Raw genomic sequence first — 23,286 nt, 5'->3', positions numbered from 1 at the left:
CCTCTACCTCTCAGGACAATTTAGAGCGAGCTTAATCTTTGTCTACGGTAGGCTTTCAATCTTTGTTTCCTGTTTTTTCCTGGTGAATTCTTCCCAGTTTCTTCAGTTTTCTTCTGAATGTGATCATTCATCATCCTGCTAATTTCTTCTGACTAGTCTTTAGTTTGGCAGGAGCCCTGGGGAGGGTGGTACCTGAATTGAATTTAATACCTTAGTTGTGGTCTGACTCACTTGGGGGAAAACTGGACAATCACCGCCTTCCTTGTGGACTCCTTGACAAAGACTGCTATCTCATCAGCTCCTGAACAGTCTCTTCAGAGTTGACTTGGAGTGAGCTTATGGTCAATACAAACCTACAATCATTTTTAATCATGTATTTCTCATCTAATATTTAAACTTATTTTTAACTAAGGACATGATATTTCATATTTCTGTGACATATTTCATCATTTAGGTTTATTCTGTTGTTTAGTCTTTTTGGATATTGGTTCTGTCATATGCAAGTAACTGCATCCAAGGTCTGTTTTCTTCAAGGTTTGGTTAACATGACATCAGTGTCTCATCTAAATGATTAAAACAAATGGTGAAAAGGCAGGTCAGAGCCTTGTGGTCTGACTCTAGGAGCTCTCATCAGAAGCAGTTTTTGTTCTCTTCGGAAAGCTAAAGCGTTCTAAAAGTCAGGACAAGCAGCTGTTCTGAATTTTGGCTAAAAAGAATCCCAGATGTCTGGAAAAGCCCCTTTATGACCTCTACATCTCTCTCGCGCGCTTTTTTTTTTTTTTTAAGATTTTATTTATTTGAGAGAGAGAGCACAAGTGGGAGGCAAGAGCAGGGGGAGAGAGAGCAGCAGACTCCCCGCTGAGCAGGGAGCCTGACCTGGGACTCAATCCCAGAACCCTGAGATCAGGACCTGAGCTGAAGGCAGCTGCTTAACTGACTGAGCCACCCAGGCGCCCCCATGACTTCTACATCTTATCGATGCACCTGTGTATAGGTCTACATCTGGGATGAATCATTGAGTTATGCATGGGTTTGTGGGTCTCGAGTGAGAACTTGTTCTCCCAACGTGTGTCTCTCCGAATTCCGTCTTGTAAGGACGCCAGTCATATTGGATTAAGGGCCCATTCTACTCCACTATGACCTCATTTCAACTAACTACTTTTGCAGTGACCCTATTTCCAAAAAGGGTCACATTCTGAGGTCCTAGGGAATAGGGGTTCAACATACAAATTTTGGGAGACACAATTCAACCCATAACATGTGGTGAACATATGATGGGTTGCCCTGACCTGTTTCAGCTGCTGAAGATACTGCTGGAGAGGATATGCAGCCATCACACCTTTCTAGCACTGCCTTCAGCTGGAGAAAACTACCTCTCTCAAGATTTGGCTTTCTTCTAGGGCAGTGTGCCTCAAAAAACTGAGCAATGAGTGGGTGTAGTTTCCCAGCACCTTTGCCCCAACTTGGATATTTCTGAATGGCCATCCCAGCTTGCAGAGCTTCCTGTGGGGTCAGATGGGGCCTTCACTGGAACCATCCCATACCACCTTCTTCGTTTGCCCCATCTTGCTTCTGACCCCTCCCTTACACAGGGGGTGATCCAAAGACCACTCCCTGGTAAACTTCTGCAGGCTAATCATTGTTTCAGAGTCAGCTTCCAATCTATGACACAAGGTAGTATTTATCAAAAACTCCTAAAATTTCAAAGGATCTTGCTCATGAGCCACAATCTGAGCTGATGTATAAAGATGGCCTGTGCCACAGATAATTTTTTCTATCACTTTTCAAATTGCTGAATGTATCAGTCTCTTATCTTGCTTTCTGGGTCATCCCTAATGCACTTCATAGCATCTGGCTTTATCATAAAAGTGTGTGGATAGGTGGATTTAAAATGTTGTATGCAGAGAGGGAAGGAAGACTTATGGAGAGCGCAGTGGTAAGGAATAAAAATGCCAGTTTATTATAAATTGATCAGCTGCCCCAATTGTTGAAAATGCCAATTGGTTGTATGAAACCATCATTTTCTCTATAAATTGTTATAAAAATTACAGAATAGGCTGATTTTCAACCCAGATGAAAAACTATGGTTTATATACAGAAACATGGGAGATTGTATAGGTGATTAAAGACTTTTGAGGTGGTTGGGCTCAGGCTATAGGCCAATGCCGCCATTCTCCAGCAGTGGGACCTGGGGACACCTTTCATTTCCTCATGAGAGAATTGCAGAATTGTGTGGACTAGAGAAAGTATATATAAGGCACCTAAGTGGGTTCATGGCATCTACTAGAACATCAATAAATTGTATTCAACTAGCAGTAACAACAATAAGTACTTTATTTGGAAGTAGAATGATAAATTATTTCAAGTGGCTCCTATATGTATTTAAAATGTATTCTAAAATGAACATAACAATGTATAGATTAACTAGAAACATGGCTCGTGTTGGCTCATACTTTTAAGATCCTTCTGCTGAAATCATCTCTGCTCCAGCAATGCCAGGATTATGCTGAAGAATATGTTTTCTGTCTGTGTAGTGTTTCAAATAGCATCTTCACATCCAATTTCCTGAATTGTCATTTCAACAGTTTGCAGTGAAAGTAGTAAACTATCACTTGAAAAGGATGTATTATATAAAATGTGTTTCTAAGAAACTTGAATTTATTTGAAAAATTTTGTTGGGTTTCAATTTGCTAATGAAAAACATTATTTCATGTAAGTAGCTTTCTCAAGAATTGAAACTTCTCCATTAAGTGCTAAAGATTTCATATGGCATCAGGTTTTTAAAGGTTTTTAAAAGAACACCTAAAAGCACCAATGAACAGCTTATTCTGCCTGTGTGTTCAAAATTAGAATAAAGCTTTTGACAATATCATCAATGCACTGACATTATTATTAAAGGTCCTTAACCTTATTATGGAACAGTTGAACAATACTTGTTTGTTCATCCCAGAATCACATAAGAAAGATCATTGGGTTTCAAGGTTTTCAGGTGCTTTTTCCTTTCCTTTCCTTTTTTTTTTTTTTAAAACCAAAAGTGATGTTGACAAAGACAAAGAACAGAGTGACAAAAGCAGATTGTACCTGTGGGGACAAGTTCTCATGTTATCGTTAATAGTGATAAGAGTCTTTAAACATGGGTAATTTTTTTCATGCACTTATTTTTTTTTAAAGCATAGTTCTTGCATAAAATTGCTTTTTTCCCTTTGGAATTCACTTACCCTTTGAGAGGTTGTAAAATAACGTGTTATATGAACTTACAGTGGGTATTTCAGTAGTGTCTCACATTGCATCAAGTGAGGAACATAAGGGTTTAATCAGGGCATTGCTAGGTTTAATATGCTCTCACATAGCCCAGTGCGACTAGCTATTACATTTTTGAGGATGTAACATTCTAATGTACTTCACCACTTTATTTTTTAGTTTCTTAAATATTTATAGACACGTATAAAGAAGACAAAAGTGGTGCAGCTGTGCCATCCAAATACCTCCAGTTGAACTTCTTTAATAAAAAAGAAAAAGTACTACAGTCACGTGATTAGAAAGTTACAATAGGGCTCTCAATGTATTGGTAACATACAGTGTTGGTGATGTTTTAAGATAATGTGATTCACAGGAATTCATTTTATTATTATGCTGCAAAATACATGTGAATGTTACGTATATAGTTTTGTATGTATCCAGTGTTACAAGGAGGACAATCTTTAACTCTCCCTCAAATAAATGAACAACAAATGGGGCGCCTGGGTGGCTCAATCTGTTAGGCACACGACTCTTGATTTCAGCTCGGGTCGTGATCTCAGGATGGTGAGATTGAGCCCTGCTTCAGGCTCCATGCTGGGCATGGAGTCTGCTTGAGATTCTCTCTCTCCCTCTTTCTCTGCCCCTGTCCCCCGCACCCCCTGTTTGTGCACTCTCTCTAAAATAATAAAATAATAATAATTAAAATAAAAATAAATGAACAACAAAAATAGACCGAAATAAAAACTAAAAATTTCTTCCATTCCTAGGTACTCTTCTTAAAGGAAACTCCTATTTTGCCAATTTCTAGTGTATCTTTCTTGAAAATGTTCTATGCATTTAAAATATATTTTTTAAATATTCCTTTTATTGGACTGTAAAGACAGCATAAGGCTGCCAGGGAATCAGACTCCAGAGCTAGAAAAGTTGGGCTGGAATCCTGTCTCCTCCAATGACATTACGTGACTTTGAATAATCTATTTAATCTCTCTGTGGTTAAGTACTTTCATCTGTAAAATGGAGCTAATAAGCCTCAGAGGTTTGTTTTTAGGATTGAGCATGTTACGTTAAACACACTCCTGGCATATCGCATTCAGGAAATGTGAGCTACAATTACTGCTTATGCCAAGCAGATGGTTTTTTCAGTTTTATTGAGGTATAATTGACAAATAAAATTGTCAGATATTTAAAGTGTACAACATGATGGTTTGATATACGTATACATTGTGAAAGTATTAATTCACACATCCATCACATTGCATTATTGCCTTTTTTTTTGGTGAAAACATTTAAGTTCTACTCCTTTAGCAAATTTCAATTATATAATACAGTGTCGCCAACCTGTTTATTGTGTTATACTTTAGATCCTCAGTCCTTATTTATCTTATAATGTAAAGTTTGTACCCCTTTATCAGCCTGTACTTATTTCCCTTACCCCCTACCTAGCCCTTGGCAACTGTTTTCTACTGTTTTAGGAGTTTAACCGTTTTTTTTTCTTTAGATTTCATATGTAAGTTATAACCTGCAGTATTTGTTTTCTTTGTAGGGCTTATTTCACTTAGTGTTATGCTCTCTAGTTTCACCCATATTGTTGTAAATGAAAGGATTTCGTCCTTTTTAAAGGTTGGATAATATTCCATTACATATGTATATACCACATCTTCTTGACCCATTCATCCATTAATGGGCATTAGGTTGTTTCCATATTTTGGCTATCATGAATAATGCAATGGACATGAAAGTACAGTTATCTCTTTGAGAAAATGATTTTGTGTCCTTTGGATATATACCCAGAAGTGGGATTGCTGGATTACATGGTAGTTCTATTTTTAATTTCTTGAGGAACCTCCACACTGTATTCCATTTTGACGGTATCAGTTTGCATTCCCACCAACAAAGCACAAGGGCTCCCTTTTCTCCACATCCACACCAGCATTTGTCTCTCTGTCTTTTTGATAAGAGCCATCCTAACAAGTGTGAGGTGATATCTCATTGTGGTTTTGATTTGCATTTCTCTGATGATTGGTGATGCTGAACATTTTTTGATGTACCTGTCAGTCATTTGTATGTCCTCTTCAGAAAAATTTTTGAGTTGATTTTTGTGTGTGGTCTAAGATAGGAGTCTGGTTTCATTTTTTTGCAGGTCGCCATCCAGTTTTCCCAACGTTATTTGGTGACGAGACTGTCCTTTCCCATTGTATATTTTCGGCTCCTTTGTTGAAAATGAATTGACCGTATAAGCACAGGTTTATTTCTGTGCTCTCTACACTGTTCCATTGACCTGTGTGCCTTTATGCCAATACCATACTGTTTTTTTAAGATACTGGAACTTGGGTAAATATATTTCTTTGACAATTTACTTATAAATATGAAAGTATAAATTTGAAGGAAGAATTATTGCAAAAATTAATGATGACATCTTGTTCATGAATTTTCTCATTTCTTTTTTTTTTAAAGACTTAAAACATTTTTAATAAGTTGATGCTGCATTACAGCTCCATTTCTCAAAACTCCAAAGATATCAGGGACAAATCAAACATGGTATACGAATTTAAAAAAATGCATAGCATAACTACCTAAGATAGGCAAGGTTAAGAGCTAATGTCTGACCTTTAGCTCACAGTAACCCATTCCCAAGATTGTACTAGGCCTATCAAGAAAATCTGTGAACAGCAACATCATAGACACAAAAGCGCCATTCCTGGGTTGTCCTTAACAGAGAAAAAGTTGGAGGCAACTTAACGCAAGATTTTTTAAAGATACACTAAAATGAAAATCTCTAAGAGAAAATGTCTTCCTTAGGACGTGAAGGGGTAATATATGGTATATATCAGAACCATACGTATGTTGTCTGGGACCTCTGGGGACATGTGCCTGAATTCCCTGTGAGTGAATGGAGCAATGGGGCTAAGGTCTTGGGGGATGTTTGTTTTTGAGGTGTATGTGTCAGTGTCTCTGGGGTTAGAGGGTATAAGAATGAGAAAGCAAATACAACAAGATGGACAAAGAATGGAATGATCAAGATTAATGGGGGCTCTAACTGGATCCATTTTGCCGTAGTTCCTCCCCACCCCACCCCACTCCAGGCCCTCAACAACCATATGAGACTTCAGGAATGCACCACACAGAATCAATTAGTTAAATGATACACCACACAGAACTGATTTGTTAAATATCGCCCTTCCCTTGCCTTCAGCCTCCAGCAAACTCCCTCAAAGTAGTACAGGCAAGGAAGACCTAACTGTTGGGAGAAATCGCTAACACTTTTCCAGGACAGAATTCAGGCTAGTCCAAAAAGGGTCCTTCTTTTAAGGGTTTTTGGGAAACTTGACATTGAAATTTTTATTAGTATTGGAAACATTCGTTTGGAGCAAATTCAGCTCCAGGAGCTGCACGGTTGAATGCAGGGTGGGGGGGGGTCACCAATTGCCCCAATTCCTTCCATTGTAGCAGCTTGGTCAAAGCGTTCAGTTGGTGGTGGGATCAATCCCAAGGTTCCATCTGGCATCATGGTGACAGGTCCTGGAGGAGCTGGGGTACCAGCTGGCACTGGAGCAGGGGACATGGCGCCTCTCTTGTTGATGCCCATAGCAGTCTCATAGCCAGTTGGCCCATCTTTATCTCCTGTTCTCTTGCATCAGGGCATGTTTCCTTGAATCCTTCCTGCCGTCGCTGCCTCATTTCTTCCTGTTGCCTCTGCCTCTCCTCCTCACAGTGCCTGCGCTCCTCCTCCTGCCTGAGCTCCAGTTGCTTTCGTTTTTGTACTTCTTGGTTGTGCAGCTCTTCCATCCTCCGAAGTTCTTCTTGACGCCTCATCAGATCCTGTCTCATTAGCATGAGCTCCATCTTCAGCTTCTCACGAGCTTCCTTGATGTTGCGGTCCACTTGGTCCTGCTGCTGCTTCTCCATCTCAGTGAGCGCCTTCCAGCACGTGGCATACTCACGCTCAAAGGAGCCAGGCTGTGCAGAGCCGGGTGGCTGCTCTCACTCCTCGTGAAATTTCTGGTTCTTTATCACCAGCTTCTCTGGAGGTCCCTCTTCATCATCCAGCTGGTCCATGGGCTCCACAGTCACAGGCTGGGGAAACGTGGTTAGCGGGAAGGAGCCTTCATGCACCTGTCCAGAGCTTTCCGAGCAGCTGGCTTCCCTGAGACTTTGGCAGTGCCTTTTCCTGAGGGTCTTCCTCGATCATCCACGAGGACTACAGCCCTTTCCACCTGGCCAGACACCGAAAAGGCTTCCTCCAGCTCTTCGTTGGAAACACACCAAGGGAGGTTTCAGACTGTAAGGGATGCACTATGGCAGGCAAAGCGCACAGGCAGCTGCTTTCCACGGAGCAGCACGTTGTCCAGCTCTACTTCGGCCATCTCCCCTCGGGTTCGAGTTTCCAAGCAGATAAAACCAAAGCCCTTATCCTTCTGAATGAAGACTTCGCCGGCCATCCCGTATTTCTCAAGTTGTTTCTTCATCTCCTCCTCAGTGACGTCAGGAGGAAGATTGCCCACAGAGAGCTGGCTATGTTGGGTGAAGTTCTTCTCTCCTGGTTTCCTAAAATTCTTCAGGTCAATAGTCAAGCCTTCGTTTTGGCTGCTGGCTTGTTGTCCATTTGCAGGTATTGGTGGCGGTGGTGCTGCTGCTGCTGCTGCTGACGGTGCTGCTGGTGATGGTGCTGCTGCTGCTGATGGTGCTGCTGGTGCTGCTGCTGCTGGTGCTGCTGCTGATGATGGTGCTGCTGCTGGTGGTGCTGCTGATGGTGCTGCTGGTGCTGCTGCTGCTTCCTCGGAGTATGGTTTTGCTTCTCCAAGTTAAAGGTTTTATTGCTCTGCATTTTTGCACCCTTCTACTGACTGTTCTCTCCCCAGAGTAACAGCGACGCTACATGGCCTCTACCATCTTAAGTCAAATTTTCTCATTTCTATGTCTACTAAAAATAAAGCAAGTGGTTTGTAACCAAAATGTAATTTAAAAAAATTTTAATTCCAGTGTAGTTAACACACAGTGTTTTATTAGTCTCAGATGTACAATATAGTGATTCAATAATTCCATATATTACTCAGTCCTCATCAAGATAAGTGTGTTCTTAATCCACTTCACCTACTTCACTCATCTCCTCACCCACCTCCTCTCTGGTAACCATCTGTTTGTTCTCTGTAGTCAAGAGTCTGTTTTTTGGTTTGTCTCTTTTTGGTTGCTGTTCATTTGTTTTGTTTAATTCCACATATGAGTGAAATCATATGGTATTTGTCTTTCTCTGACTGGCTTATTTTGCTTAGCATTATACTCTCTAGCTTCATCCACATTGTTGCAAATGGCAAGATTTCATTCTTTTTTATGGCTTAATAATACATCATCATATATACATATGTATATGTCTTTTTTGTTTGTCCTACAATTGTATATTTCTATATACCATATATTCTTTATCCATTCATCTATTGATGAACATGGGTTGCTTCCATAATTTGGGTATTGTAAATAATGCTGCAATAAACAGGGGCACATGTATCCCTTCAGATTAGAGTTTTTGTATTCGTTGGGTAAATAGCCAGTAATGCGATTATTGGATCATAGGGTAGCTCTTTTTTTAAATTTTTTGATGAACCTCCATATTGTTTTCCACACTGGCTGCACCAGTTTACATTCCCACCAACAGTGCAAGAGGGTTCCTTTTCTCCACATCCTTGCCAACACTTATTTCTCGTGTTTTTATGTTAGCCACTCTGGTAGGTGTGAGGTGATATCTCATTGTGGTTTTGATTTGGATTTCCCTGATGATGAATGATGTTGAGCATATTTTCATGTGTCTGTTGGCCATCTGTATGTCTTCTTTGGAGAAATGTCTGTTTATGTCTTCTGCCCATTTTTAAATTGGATTATTTGTTTTTTGGGTGTTGAGTTATATCAGTTCTTTTTTTATTTTTTATTTTTTATTTTTATTTTTTTAAAGATTTTATTTATTTATTTGACAGAGATAGAGACAGACAGCAAGAGAGGGAACACAAGCAGGGGGAGTGAGAGGAAGCAGCAGGCTCACAGCGGAGGAGCCTGATGTGGGACTCGATCCCATAACACCAGGATCACACCCTGAGCCGAAGGCAGACGCCCATTCTGGGATCACAACCTAAGCAGAAGGCATCTCTTAACGACTGAACCCCCTAGGCACCCCTGTCAGTTCTTTATATATTTTGGATACTAACACTTTATTGGATATAGCATTTGCAAATATCTTCTCCCATTCAGTAGGTTGTCTTTTAGTTTTGTTGGTTGTTTCCTTTGCAGACAAGGATCTTAGGACATCTTAATTCTTTTTTTTCTTTTTTTAAGATTTTATTTATTTATTTGAGAGAGAGAGCCAGTGAGAGAGGGAACACAAGCAGGGGGAGTGGGAGAGGAAGAAGCGGGCTCCCAGCCGAGGAGCCTGATGCTGGGCTGGATCCCAGAATGCCGGGATCACGCCCTGAGCCCAAGGCTGACGCTTAATGAGTGAGCCACCCAGGCACCCCAGGACATCTTAATTCTAATCAACACTTCTGTAGCTTTATCTACAATTACTTTTTTTTTTTTTTAAACATTCATTCCTTTTTGCATTCAAACCTTTTTCTGGACTTGTTTTGCTTCTTCCTGAAGCACATCTTTAGGAAGTTCCTTACTAGATCTCTCTATGTGCTCAGTTTTTATCTCCCAGCAAAGATGATGCTAGACCAGACATCTTTTTAAGAAAATTTTCATTTCTAAAAGATGGTTTTGATGAGTCTAAGATTCGAGTTTTTTTCTTCAGTGAACTCTGAATATATTATTTTACTGTTCTCTACCAACTATGGAGATACTAGCATAGTGGCTGTTGGTCTATCCGTCAGCCCTTGCTTTCCAGCTGTTTTACAAATGTAAGGTTTTGAATTGGAAATGTTTGCTTCAACCTTCTTCTCCAGTTTCATTACAGTATTTCTAGGTGTGAATTTTTATACAGTCTGCTTTGGTTTTGATATTTTTAAAATATGAGACTTGATATCTTTTATCAGTTCTGAAAATTGCTAATCATTACATCTTCATAGTTCCTTTTCTCCATCATTCCTCTGTCTTTTCTTAGACTCCAATTAGACTATCTTATTTGAACTTTTTTAACTCTTGAATTTCTCTCATATTTTCCATATTCCCTGTCTTTTTGTATTGCATTATGGTAACTTCTTTTTTTTTTTTAAAGATTTTATTTATTTATTGGACAGANAAAGATTTTATTTATTTATTTGACAGAGATAGAGACAGCCAGCGAGAGAGGGAACACAAGCAGGGGGAGTGGGAGAGGAAGAAGCAGGCTCATAGCGGAGGAGCCTGATGTGGGGCTCGATCCCGTAACGCCGGGATCACGCCCTGAGCCGAAGGCAGACGCTTAACCGCTGTGCCACCCAGACGCCCCTGCATTATGGTAACTTCTAAGCTCTCTTTTTTGGTTCTTCAGTTTGCTTTCAACTGTGCTTAACATGCTGTTAACCTGTCCACTGAAGTAGTTTTGGTAGTAGTAGTAGCAATAAATGTAAGCTACTAGTTCTCAGCTTAGATGGTGAATTTCCAAGTGTTCATTATATTTTTAAGATAGAATAAAACTTAAAAAGCCCATTCTTGGCAAATGATTCTGATGTGTCATGATTCAAGGGTTATGATTGAGCCAATTCTGTGCACTTAATTTCCAATAAAAATAATAAAAGTTTTCAGATTATCTCAGATGTTTTATTTTTTGAGCTGTTTTATTTTACTTTTATTATTTTTTATACATACACACATAGTACAACATAGTGATTTGATCATTCTATACATTACCCAGTGCTCATCATGATAAGTGTAGTTACCATCTGTCACTATACAAAGTTATCACAGTGTTATTAAGTATACTCCCATGCTGCACTTTTTATCCTTGTGACTCATTTATTTTATAACTGGAAGTTTGTACATCTTAATCCCCTTCACCTATTTTGCCCATCCACCCACCCCTTCCCCTCTGGCAGTTGTTAAATAATTGTTTTTCTCATTCAAAAAAATTCTATTTTATATTTTAAAATATTTCCCACCTACTATTTAACATTATATATCTTGGGGGCGCCTGGGTGGCGCAGTCGTTGGGCGTCTGCCTTCGGCTCAGGGCGTGATCCCGGCGTTATGGGATCAAGCCCCGCATCAGGCTCTTCCTCTATGAGCCTGCTTCTTCCTCTCCCACTCTCCCTGCTTCTGTTCCCTCTCTCACTGGCTGTTTCTGTCTCTTCAAATAAACATTATATATCTTAATTTCAATATCTGAAGCCTTTAGTGTTCTGAATCTGTTATTTGTTTTGCTTTTGGTGTTTTTTTGAAGATTATTTTTATTTTAGAGAGGGGGTAGGGGCAGAGGGAGAGAGAGAATCTCAAGCAGATTCCCCACTGCATGTAGAGCCCCATGTGGGGCTCAATCTCATGAACCTGAGATCATGACTGGAGCCGAAACGAAAAGTCAGATGCTTAACTCACTAAGCCACCCATGTGCCCCTGTTTTTTTTTTTTAATACAATTTGTTACTCATGTGTCTTGTAACTAAAAAGGAAAATATAGATAAGTTGCACCACATTAAAATCAAGAACTTTAATTTATCAAAAAAAGCTATTAAGGGTTGCCTGGGCGGCTCAGTCAGTTAAGAGTTTGCCTTTGGCTCTGGTCATGTGACCAGGGTCCTGGGATCAAGTCCTGCGTTGGGCTTCCAGCTCAGAAGGGAGTTTGCTTTTCCCTCTCCCTCTGTCCCTGCCCGTGCTCTCTCTCTCTCTCTCTCTCAAATAAATAAATAATCTTTTTAAAATCCATTAAGAAATTAAAGATTTAGAAAGAAAGATTTTTCCACCATATCTGATTAAAGACATATCTAGAGTAAGAGGAAAAAAGCACCTCTAAATCAGTAAGAAAGTTACAGACTGTTAGTTAATTGGGCAGAAAACTTGAACAGCTACTTCACAGAAGAGGGTCTCCAAATGGTTAGTAATCCCTATAGGTGCTCAACAATAAGGTGCTCAACATCACTACAATGCCAGGAAATTAAAATTTAAATTAAATAATTAAGTATCAGTACACATCTGACACAATGGCTAAAATAAAAAAGACTGGCAATCCCAAGTGTTTATGAACACATGGAATTCCTCTACACTGCTGCTGGGAGTATAAATTGATGCAGACTTTTTGGAAAACAGTTTGGCAGTATCTACTGAAAATAAACATATGCATACCCTATGACCCAGCACTTCCACTTCCAGCAGAAATATATGCACTAAAAAGCATGTACAGAGAATCTTCATAGTAGCATTTTCCAGTAATAGCTCTAAGAGTCTATCAACTCTGGAATGGAGAGATAAATTGTAGAATAGTCATACATGGAACAATGAAAATGAAATACTGTGACACCACAGCAACATAGGTTAATCTCAAGACATAATGCTGAAGGGCGAGAAGCCAGACACTAGAGTATATACTGTATATTCCATTTCTAGAAAGTTTAAGAATGGGCAAAACTAATCTATGGTGTTAGAAGTCAGAACATTGATTACCTTTGAGATGGAGTCAGTGACAGGGAGAAAGAACAAAGGAATGGGCTTTTAAAATCCTGGTAATGTTCTTTTTCTCAGTTTGGGTCTGTTTATATTTTAAATATTTATTGACTAATTCACTTATTACTTGTGTATGTTACTATATGTATTTACGTTTCAGTAAGAAGCTAACTTGAAAAAAACAACCTGTATATTCTTGATTAACAGTTTGGTACTAACATATTTAATATTTGTGTTCAATTTTTTAAATGGCTCAAATTGGCCTTTGTGGGTTATTTTCTGTATAACATCTACTGTTTCCTAGGAAATGTACTAAATGTTATGTGTTCGTTATTTTAAATCTTCACAATAATCCTATAAGTTAGAAATTAGGTCCATTTTGTATACAAAGAATTGAACTCAGAGAAACTAAGGTTTTTTTGTTTTTTTGTTTTTTTTTTATAAAGATTTTATTTATTTATTTGACAGAGAGAGACAGCCAGTGAGAGAGGGAACACAAGCAGGGGGAGTGGGAGAGGAAGAAGCAGGCTCACAGCAGAAGAGCCTGATGTGGGGCTCGATCCCAGAACGCCGGGATCACGCCCTGAGCCAAAGGCAGACGCTTAACGACTGCACCACCCAGGCGCCCTCAGAGGAACGAAGTTTTTGACCAAGATCACACAACTAGTAGTATATGCTATCCTACCCTGACATATTTAAAGCACAGTTTAATTTTTAGTACAGAACCAGTTTTCAAATTGGAGTCTTGGGCCTGGAGACACACACATATAAAGCATTTAACCTGGGTGTCTTCACTTACTAGCTCTCACATAAATTACATTTGGCAAGCAGAGCAGTGCTGGTTTCTTGTTTTTTTTTGTTTTTAAATTTTGTGAGTTTTTGGGCTCCTATGAACAGAGGGAAAATTCATAAACAGCTGTTACTAATATTAACTATTTTACCTGAACATGTTTGCCTGAACAGCTTTACAAATAAAACGCTTGGAAAGTCGATATTAATATCTCTGTATCTGTCGTTGACCAAAGAATCCTGTCCAATCAGTGGGCTTCCGAAGCTGTGATAAATACTTGCTACTGTTTGTCTTTTGATGCCTTATACAAGGAGGCAAACTGCATAACACTCCAAAGGGATTCTCTTTCCGCTATGAAACATAGTGTCTGACATTATATTAAATAGCTTGAAAATACTGTAACCATTGATGCACTGTTGTTGTTAAAGTATCTTAGAATCAATGAAAGAAATTAATAAACAGAAAACCCAGTCTTAAGAGAGATCTTCTCCTGGTTTTCTAGTTAAGAAAAAATAAATTAGCGCTCTCAGCAGGGGGCAAAGCAGTGGATTGTGTGGGATTCTTTTGAAAATGGAGAACTTCACTCCCAATGTTAATTTAATTTGCATGCACTTGTGGAGAAGTCATTTATCATCTTACTACGCATATACCTTGGATAATATTTATGCTTCTCTATAAGCTTTTAATAAAATATACTACTATCACTGGAATACCGATTCAGAATTGGTTAATGAAGGAAACAACTGAAGGAAAGTTTCTATAAGAATTTAGTATAATCCCTTCACATATCATTTAGGGACTATTTCATCATTACGATCAAAGACTGAGAACAAGGGACGTCTGGTTGTATTTATTCTCTTCTAGTGCTGTTTATGCAACCCTCAGCGTCTCTTTGATTCCCACAAGGCCAGCTGACATCAGTACGCTGATTCTGTTTTTAGTAGGTGTGAATTTGGGGAGCTCAGATAGCTTAAAAAGAAGGCTAAATCTGATTTGTCTTGCAGATTCTGAGCAACATTACTGATATATCAGTTCAAACTAGGGTGTAAGTATTCTTAACCTGCTCCTGAATGGATGTGCTGGGCAGATAGTTATATCAGAAAGTGAAAACCACTCTGCCATCTTATCTTTGTTTCATCCCTAACTGGGACTTGCTGTTGGAATGCTTCCATCTTCATGGCTGTGTGAGCTCCTTCTTCCAGGTTGCTTTCTGCTTATGGATGGAGCTGTCCAGTCTTTACTAGGTATCTTAGTGTTTTGGTTTCCTCACTTGTGTAAATTGAGCCCCCTCTCCTTGCCATAATCTCCTGAATAATAGATCAGACTGTCAAAATTACTTCATATTTCATAGGAAAAAAGTGAAGGCCAGATATTTGAAAACCAAAGGGATTGCAGATGTTTACTAGATAAGGAAACGCCAAAAGGTAAAGAAGGCTATGGCTGTGCTGCTAGCAGCACAGTGTAATAGTCAAGAGGGACTGGGACTGCCTAGGTTCATGTCCCCATACCTCCACACACTGTGAGAATTTGGAGAAGTTACTTAACAACTCTTGAATCCTCAGTGTTATTGACTATAAACTAAGAATAACACCTAATTCTTAGTGGTGATGTAGGGATGAGAAGCAACCCTAGGGGTACAATGGTTACTATTTATATTAATATAATGTTTATGTAAATATATATAAGCATAATTATACATGCATTTACTCATTATTTTAATATATAGAGTTCTGTGATATGAAATTATATGTACTGACATTAAATGATATATAATTATATATTTATATCAATAATTGATATATAAATACATGACCATTGTATTATTTTTGTTATATTACATTTAATATGTATTTATCATATATATAAATATATGAGTATGTATAACTATAATTATAGGAATTATATTCATTATAATTATAGTGCTTGGCATGTTTTAAATACCTACTAGATACTAAATTTTTAAAAGTTGGACACTTCTTTAGGTCTGTTTAGTACCTCTATCCCCCTTCCCCCTTCATCTGGGAGAGCACAAGATTTGGGCACATAATTTAGGCATAGCCTATCAGAATGTCCCAAATTATATATCCAGTTATCATAATTAGTTTAAGTTGAGCAAGTAACTGAGCTGGGTCTAGATCTTTTTGATCTTCCTTAGCTAATATGGTTTCTTAATGCAGCAACAATAGTTGTTCATATGTTTAAATAATAATGTAAATAATAGTGAATAAATAGTAAATAAAAATGAAGAAATTTATATTTTATGGGTTAAAGGGGTAAAGAATGGGAGACTGGGGTGAGTATTAAGTAAACATCAATTTCTAATGGAACTAATGAGTATATGAGCCCATATATTTCCTTTTGTTTTATTACTTAAGCTGATTTGAGGAAGACTTCTGTCACTCACAATAAGAAGAGTCCTGAGCAGTCTTAAGAAATAATAGAAGTAGTCCATATCCAGAGACACTGTACAGTGGGCTTTGGGAGCAGTCCTCAGGGCAGCTTAACCATAAGTGCTATGCAGATCAAAATGAGGCCAGTTTTGGATCCTTAATAAAACCATAACGTGAAGGTCAGTTGGGCAAACCAGATTTTTCTTTGGGGTTTAAAGAATTTTTACAAATCAGATTTGGGAAATTTCAAATGCCTGGATGCTGGAATAATTGATATTCAAAGTTAGAGTTTGTAGGGGCACCTGGGTGGCTCAGTCAGTTAGCTGTCTGCCTCTTGGTTTCAGCACAGGTTGTGACCTTAGGGTCCTGAGATCGAGTCCCACGCCAGGCTATGCACTGAGCACTGAGTATGGAGCCTGCTTAAGATTCTCTCTTTGCCCCCTCCTCCCCTCGCACTCTCTCTCTCTCAAATAAATAAATATATCTTTTAAAAAAAAGTTAAAAAAAAAAGTTAGAATCTACAACTTCTTCCTTTTATTAAAAAAAGCTGCTTCCTGAATACTTGACTGCAGGCTGCAGGTCTCAGGGCAAATGTCCTTTTTTGTTTGTCATGGAATTAATAATTTTAGTAAGAATCCCTTATGTTCCTGACAAAGGTTATAAAATTCTGTCTCTCAATTAACTACAATGTATTTTTGTCAGCTACTTAAATTTAGATCTTACTCATTTTTTTTGCAAGTCCCATCTGAAGTTTTAAATGGAAATATAAATTCTAATTTTAAAATTAGCAGTAGAATCGTTTGGAATAATGAACTGGTTGACTTAGGTGAAGAATTTTAAGCCTGAATTTTCCTTATATTTGCTTTCACCCAATGTTTATTTTCACCAAAACAGCTTTCAGTCCTTGATTGTGAAAATGATGTTCCAAAAAATCTGATGTCCTAATGATAATGAGATTGGTCAGTGACAGTGAATTGTATCTTTATCCTTTATCTAGTTGTTTGTCACACCCATTTCATTTCTCATTCCAGTATCTGGTCCACTCATGATAACTTCATGTGCAATTTAAAGGTCACATTATAACGACTCACTTTAGTCTTTAATATGACTAGCCATCAGAGGTGGCGTTAGCAATGAGATTTGGATAAGAAAGATTCACAATTCTAATTTTCATCTGTGCGCCTTGGCAACAGTTCCTGAGGACAGTGTGAACGGAACTCTAAGACTAAATAGCCCATAGGATAATACACTCTCCAGCATGCTGAGAAATAGAGATGAAGAAAATTAAAGCTCCAATGGTCTTGTATAAGGATTTCATAAATTATTTTCTAGTTCTCATAACATTTTTTAGACTTGTACCAGATTTAGAATTATGACAAAATCGAAAATTATGAAGGTATTGACACTTATACAATATAATTAAATATGAATGAATATAATTTTAATTGTAACTACTATGTATTGAATACTTATATGACTTGCCAGCCACTGGGCCTAGTACTTTATAGACATTAGCTCATTCAATTCTCAAAACAGGCCCAATATACTATCTATTATGAGGTCCATTTTATAGATAAGAAACTGAGGCATATAGAGGTTAAGGAACTTGCCTGCTCTTGGCCAGTGCAGGACCTGGGGCTCCAGTTTTGTTGAGCCTGGACTTTTCTTGACAATGCTGATTCATGGAAATATTAAGTGTGGTTGCTTATTTTCTCTACAGATACTCATGTAGTTATCACTTCCCACAACTAAACACAAGTTGTTTTTTTAATTGTTCAGTTCACACACATCATATTAATATTTTTAAAAACTTTTTACTTTAAAATAATTATAGCATTTTAGGGTTCTCCAGAAAAACAGAACCCGTAGGAGGCTATCAATATATATGTTATCATGGAGGCTGAGAAGTTGCCGAACTGCTGTCTGCAAGCTGGAGACCCAGGAAAGCCAGTGATAACAGTTCAAGAACTGGAGGGTCAGTGGTTAAGTCCTGATCCAAGCAGGAGACTACTGATATTCCAGTTCAATCAGTCAGACAGAGAGAGTGGACTCCCCTTTTTGCTGCTTTTCTGTTTTATTCAGTCCCTCAATGGATTGGATGATGCCCACTCACATTAAGGAGGACAGTCTACTGAACCCACTACTCCAAATGTTAATCTCATCAAGAAACACCCTTAAAATACACACCCAGAAATAATGTTTAATCTGAGCATCCCATGTCCCAGTCCAGTTGACACATAAAATTAACCATTATATAGAGATACACAGAATGTTGCCCCCCCCACAATGCATAGGGAGATACCATGTGCTCTTTACCCAGCCTCCACCAACAGTCAACATCTTATGTAATGATAGTACACTGTCAAAACTAGGAAAGTGACATTGGCGCATTCCACATAGCTTATGATTTCATCAGTTTTACAAGCACTCTTTGGCCACCATAGTTTGTTACAGGTTTGTAATTCCTTCCATCACATGGAAGGTCCTAACTTTCTCTAGTCAAATATTTCACTTCTTTTTTCATGGCTTTGACTTTCATAAGTTGCTTACAAAGTCCTCCTTACCACCAAATTATGAAAATATCTTTTGTTAAATATATTTTCTTTTATTACTTCACTTCTTTTAGAATTTCCTTTTATGTGTAGTATAAACCGAATTTAATTATTTCCCCAAATGAACAGCCACTTGTGATAAAAGCACTTACTGAGTAGCCCGTTCTTTCCTACTGATTAGAATGCCATGTTTATCATATAGACTTGTATGTTTTTGTACTCTCCATTTTGTTCTATTTTTCTTTGACTCTACCAATACTGTGTTATTTATTTCTTTATTATCAGACAGCTTAGTCCTTTTTAAGAAAGTAATTTATGTATTTTAGAGAGGGGGAGAGAGAGAGTGCAATGAGTGGGAAAGGGGTAGAGGGAGAGAGAGAATCCTGAAGCAGACTCCCCACTGAGTGTGGAGCCTGACGTGAGGCTTAATCCCAGTACCCTGAGATCATGACCCAAGCCAAAACCAAGAGTCAGCCACCAAACTGACTGAGCCACCCAGGAGCCCCCAGTACTGGGTAATTTAGATGTAATTTTCAAATGTGTATGAATATTGTACCTTTTAACAAGGAAATAACATTGATGTAAAGCTATGGAGCATGAATGACTTCTTTCTCTAAGCCTATCATGGTCCTTTGGAGAGCCCTAACTCAAATGCTTCTGGTAACCAGGCAAGTATCAAATGTACAGGGAGGTCAGCACTAAGTCAATAAAGATTAGTTTATACCATAAACATGATTGCATGTCTTTTCTAAAAGCATCCCTTTTCAATTATTTAACATAACTTTCTGTCCAGACACTTCTGTCGCCTTTGAATGTCTACCTCTAGTCTAGTGGAAATAATTTGGTATTAGAATCAAAAACCTCCCCAAGCTTCCCCATTTATTAACTGGGAGACTTTAAACAAATTACTTGACCTCTCAGATGTTCAGTTTCCTTATTCTGTAAAAGAAGGAGTACTTAGCATATGGTTGGGCTAAATATTACATGAAATAATATGCATCAAAACACCAAGTATAGCATCTTGTACATGTTTTTTGCTACATAGACTTAGTGGAATTTAAGCAGTAACTTATTTAGGGAGGGAAACACATCTTTTGATCTAGATGAAGGTCCCTTTTAATCCATTAAATTCAGGCAGCTAGGAAATTTGTAAATAAACATTAATTTATGAGATTTTATGTATGGTACTTATTTTGGGTACTCTCTGGAGAACACAAATAATTGTCAGATGTAGTCCTTACTCTTGGTAAGTTTGTAACCTGGTGAAGACACAGATATTGTAGAGTTTAAGACATCTTTTTTTTCTTCTTCTCTTCCTGTCCAGCATCTTTTCTCACCCTTTCAGGACTTGACCACCTTACTCTCAATTTGTATATTGGGTTGGGGTTTTTCCAGAGGTAGGCATCTATGTCACAGGCCTGGCCTTTTGGAGATGACCACTACCCAACTATCATGATTACTTCAAGACTGGGCATGAGACCTGCATCGGCTTAATAAACTGAGAGTTTTGCTGGAGCTGTTGGGAAAGAAATTCTTTATAAAAATTGTTACCCCAGGAAAAATTGAGTCTAAAGCTGCCCGTGGGCCGTCATAAAACCAACCAACCAACCAACCAACCAACCAACCAACCAACCAACTGGGGCGCCTGGGTGGCTCCGTCGGTTAACTCTCTGACTTTGGCTCAGATCATGATCTCAGGGTCCTGGNTATTTTGGGTACTCTCTGGAGAACACAAATAATTGTCAGATGTAGTCCTTACTCTTGGTAAGTTTGTAACCTGGTGAAGACACAGATATTGTAGAGTTTAAGACATCTTTTTTTTCTTCTTCTCTTCCTGTCCAGCATCTTTTCTCACCCTTTCAGGACTTGACCACCTTACTCTCAATTTGTATATTGGGTTGGGGTTTTTCCAGAGGTAGGCATCTATGTCACAGGCCTGGCCTTTTGGAGATGACCACTACCCAACTATCATGATTACTTCAAGACTGGGCATGAGACCTGCATCGGCTTAATAAACTGAGAGTTTTGCTGGAGCTGTTGGGAAAGAAATTCTTTATAAAAATTGTTACCCCAGGAAAAATTGAGTCTAAAGCTGCCCGTGGGCCGTCATAAAACCAACCAACCAACCAACCAACCAACCAACCAACCAACCATCCAACCNCATCTTTTTTTTCTTCTTCTCTTCCTGTCCAGCATCTTTTCTCACCCTTTCAGGACTTGACCACCTTACTCTCAATTTGTATATTGGGTTGGGGTTTTTCCAGAGGTAGGCATCTATGTCACAGGCCTGGCCTTTTGGAGATGACCACTTCCCAACTATCATGATTACTTCAAGACTGGGCATGAGACCTGCATCGGCTTAATAAACTGAGAGTTTTGCTGGAGCTGTTGGGAAAGAAATTCTTTATAAAAATTGTTACCCCAGGAAAAATTGAGTCTAAAGCTGCCCGTGGGCCGTCATAAAACCAACCAACCAACCAACCAACCAACCAACCAACCAACCATCCAACCGGGGCGCCTGGGTGGCTCCGTCGGTTAACTCTCTGACTTTGGCTCAGATCATGATCTCAGGGTCCTGGCATTGAGCCCCTCATTGGGCTCCATGCTCAGAAGGGAGCCTGCTTCTCCCTCTCCTTCTGTCCCTCCCCCTGCTCCTGCTCTCTCTCTCTCAATAAATAAAATCTTTAAAAAATAAATAAATAAAATCTTAAAAAAAAAACCCACAAAAAACCAAAACCAAAAGCAAAACTAACCTCATCAAAAAAGCCAAAACTACAGCAACAAAAACATGCCCAAGAAGGACACCAGCATGGAAGGCAGCAGAGTGGAGAGACAGGGAAAGGAGAGACCAAGGCTGATGTCATTGCTGGAGAGATAGGGAAAGGAGGGACCAAGGCTGATGCCATTGCTGGGGCCCTCAAATTCAGCTGTCTGTGTGTTCATCCCTTGAACTTCCTAGTTACCTCTTTGGTTTGAAATCACAGTTTGAGGTGTCTTTCTGTTATTTTCAACTAACAGTTCTGACCAATATAGAAATATAGTACATATATGAAAAACATGCTAGGAAGCTTACAAAGCCACATAATCAGTCCTTGAGAAATCTGAAGGTTCATTTCTCTTCCCAGGCATAACTGTTCCAAGTCTGGTTCATAGAAGCTGGGGAGGAGTTGTGGGAGTAGATGATAGGCATTGGTACAATTGTTAAAAGTACTCTTAGAGATTGGTGTTCCATTGACCCTCAAAGATAATGGAACCCAAAATTTAATATAGGGGGACTTTGCTTCTTATAACTAGTCTGTATTATGTATCATGCAGTTTAAGCATATTTCCTGAGTATTTCCATCATATTTCCTCAGGGAAAATAGTGAAATGAAATTAATAAAAAATATGGAGAGAATTCATTTTAATATAAAGATTAAGATTAGTGGACAATATTTAGGCATGAGAAAAAGTGTCCTGAGGTGGGAATAGCCTGCAGAAGGGGCTTTCTTCTGCTGCCCCCCACCCCCAACTTCCTACCTTTCATTGGGAATATCTTTTGGGCACCAGGAACCTCTGCCTGCCCCACATATCTACCTCTGCCACAGAGCTCAGCACCAAGGCCACCCTTTTGGTTCATGGCATTATATCTTTACATCAAGACAATTACATCAAACATGTATAATTGTGTTTTAAAATGGACATTAGAATTCATAAACCAAGTTTTTATCTTTGAGATCAGTTAATAAAATTTCCCAGCTCAGAGCGGCACAGAATTGGGATGTTCTGATCCAAGTGAAGTGGAAAGGGTGATGGAATCTGAAACACAGAGAAGAACCAGCCACTGTGGCCTCTGGACTCCCTGTGATAACACAAGAGGGCATTGTGAGATCAAGGACATAAAGAATTAGGCTGATCTAGTTTTGGGTCAGGGCCTTACTGCTTACCTTGGCAGTTACTAGGAGCTCGGTATCCTCTTCTATAAAAGGAGAAAATGATAATACCTATCTCAAATGATGTTGAGAACATTTTGTAGGTATTGACCGCAGACCACAGAGCCCAGGCATATATATATCCATATATATACATGCCAACATCATTGATGTTGGATTTACTACAATAGGAAAGACATGCTTTAAGGAAGGGGCCATGCCAAAGGTAGCTTGACTCTTCAGGTTTGCTTCAGGAAGGTAAATTTTTGTTATCAGGAAGTTCAAAGATTCACCTTAAAAATCACAACCTTTCCACTCAATGAAGGAGAAAAAGCCATTGGAGGCTTTTGAGCAGCAGAGTGATATTTCACATTTGGCAGGATGCTTGGCGGCTGTGTTGACAGGCTGTAGGGAGGGAAGGTGGTGGCAGAGGCCAGTGAGACTATTGATATAATGGAGGCAAGAAATGGTAGGGTTACAGGAGAAGGAGTAGAGTGAATGACTGAGTCCTTGTCTTGGTCCTTTCAGGCTACTGATAAGAAATACCACACACTGAGTGGCTTCTAAAGAGCAGAAATCAGTTCTCACAGTTCTGGAGGCTGGAAGTACAAGATGGTAGTAGCAGCACGGTTGGGTTCTGGTGAAGGCTTGCAGACGTCTTGTTGCATTCTCACGTGGCATCAGGGGCCAGGGCTCAGTGGGATCATCTCCTCCTCCTCCTCCTCCTTCTTTTAAAGATTTTATTTATTTGTTTGACAGAGTGAGAGAGCACAAGCAGGGTTACAGTAGAAGGAGAGGGAGAAGCAAACTCCCCACTAAGCTGGGAGCCTGACATGGGGCCCAGTATTA

At 39.0% G+C, this 23,286-nt stretch overlaps 1 pseudogene; it reads right to left on the bottom strand.

Moving 5' to 3' along the window:
- Positions 1–6,582: 6,582 nt before the first annotated feature.
- Positions 6,583–8,174, bottom strand: LOC100469166 (annotated as a pseudogene).
- Between the last annotated feature and the right edge of the window lie 15,112 nt (positions 8,175–23,286).

The sequence above is a fragment of the Ailuropoda melanoleuca genome, chromosome 1 (genome assembly GCF_002007445.2).
Source record: "Ailuropoda melanoleuca isolate Jingjing chromosome 1, ASM200744v2, whole genome shotgun sequence".
In the NCBI taxonomy this organism is placed as follows: domain Eukaryota; kingdom Metazoa; phylum Chordata; class Mammalia; order Carnivora; family Ursidae; genus Ailuropoda; species Ailuropoda melanoleuca.
This window is presented reverse-complemented; position numbering and strand designations above follow the sequence as displayed.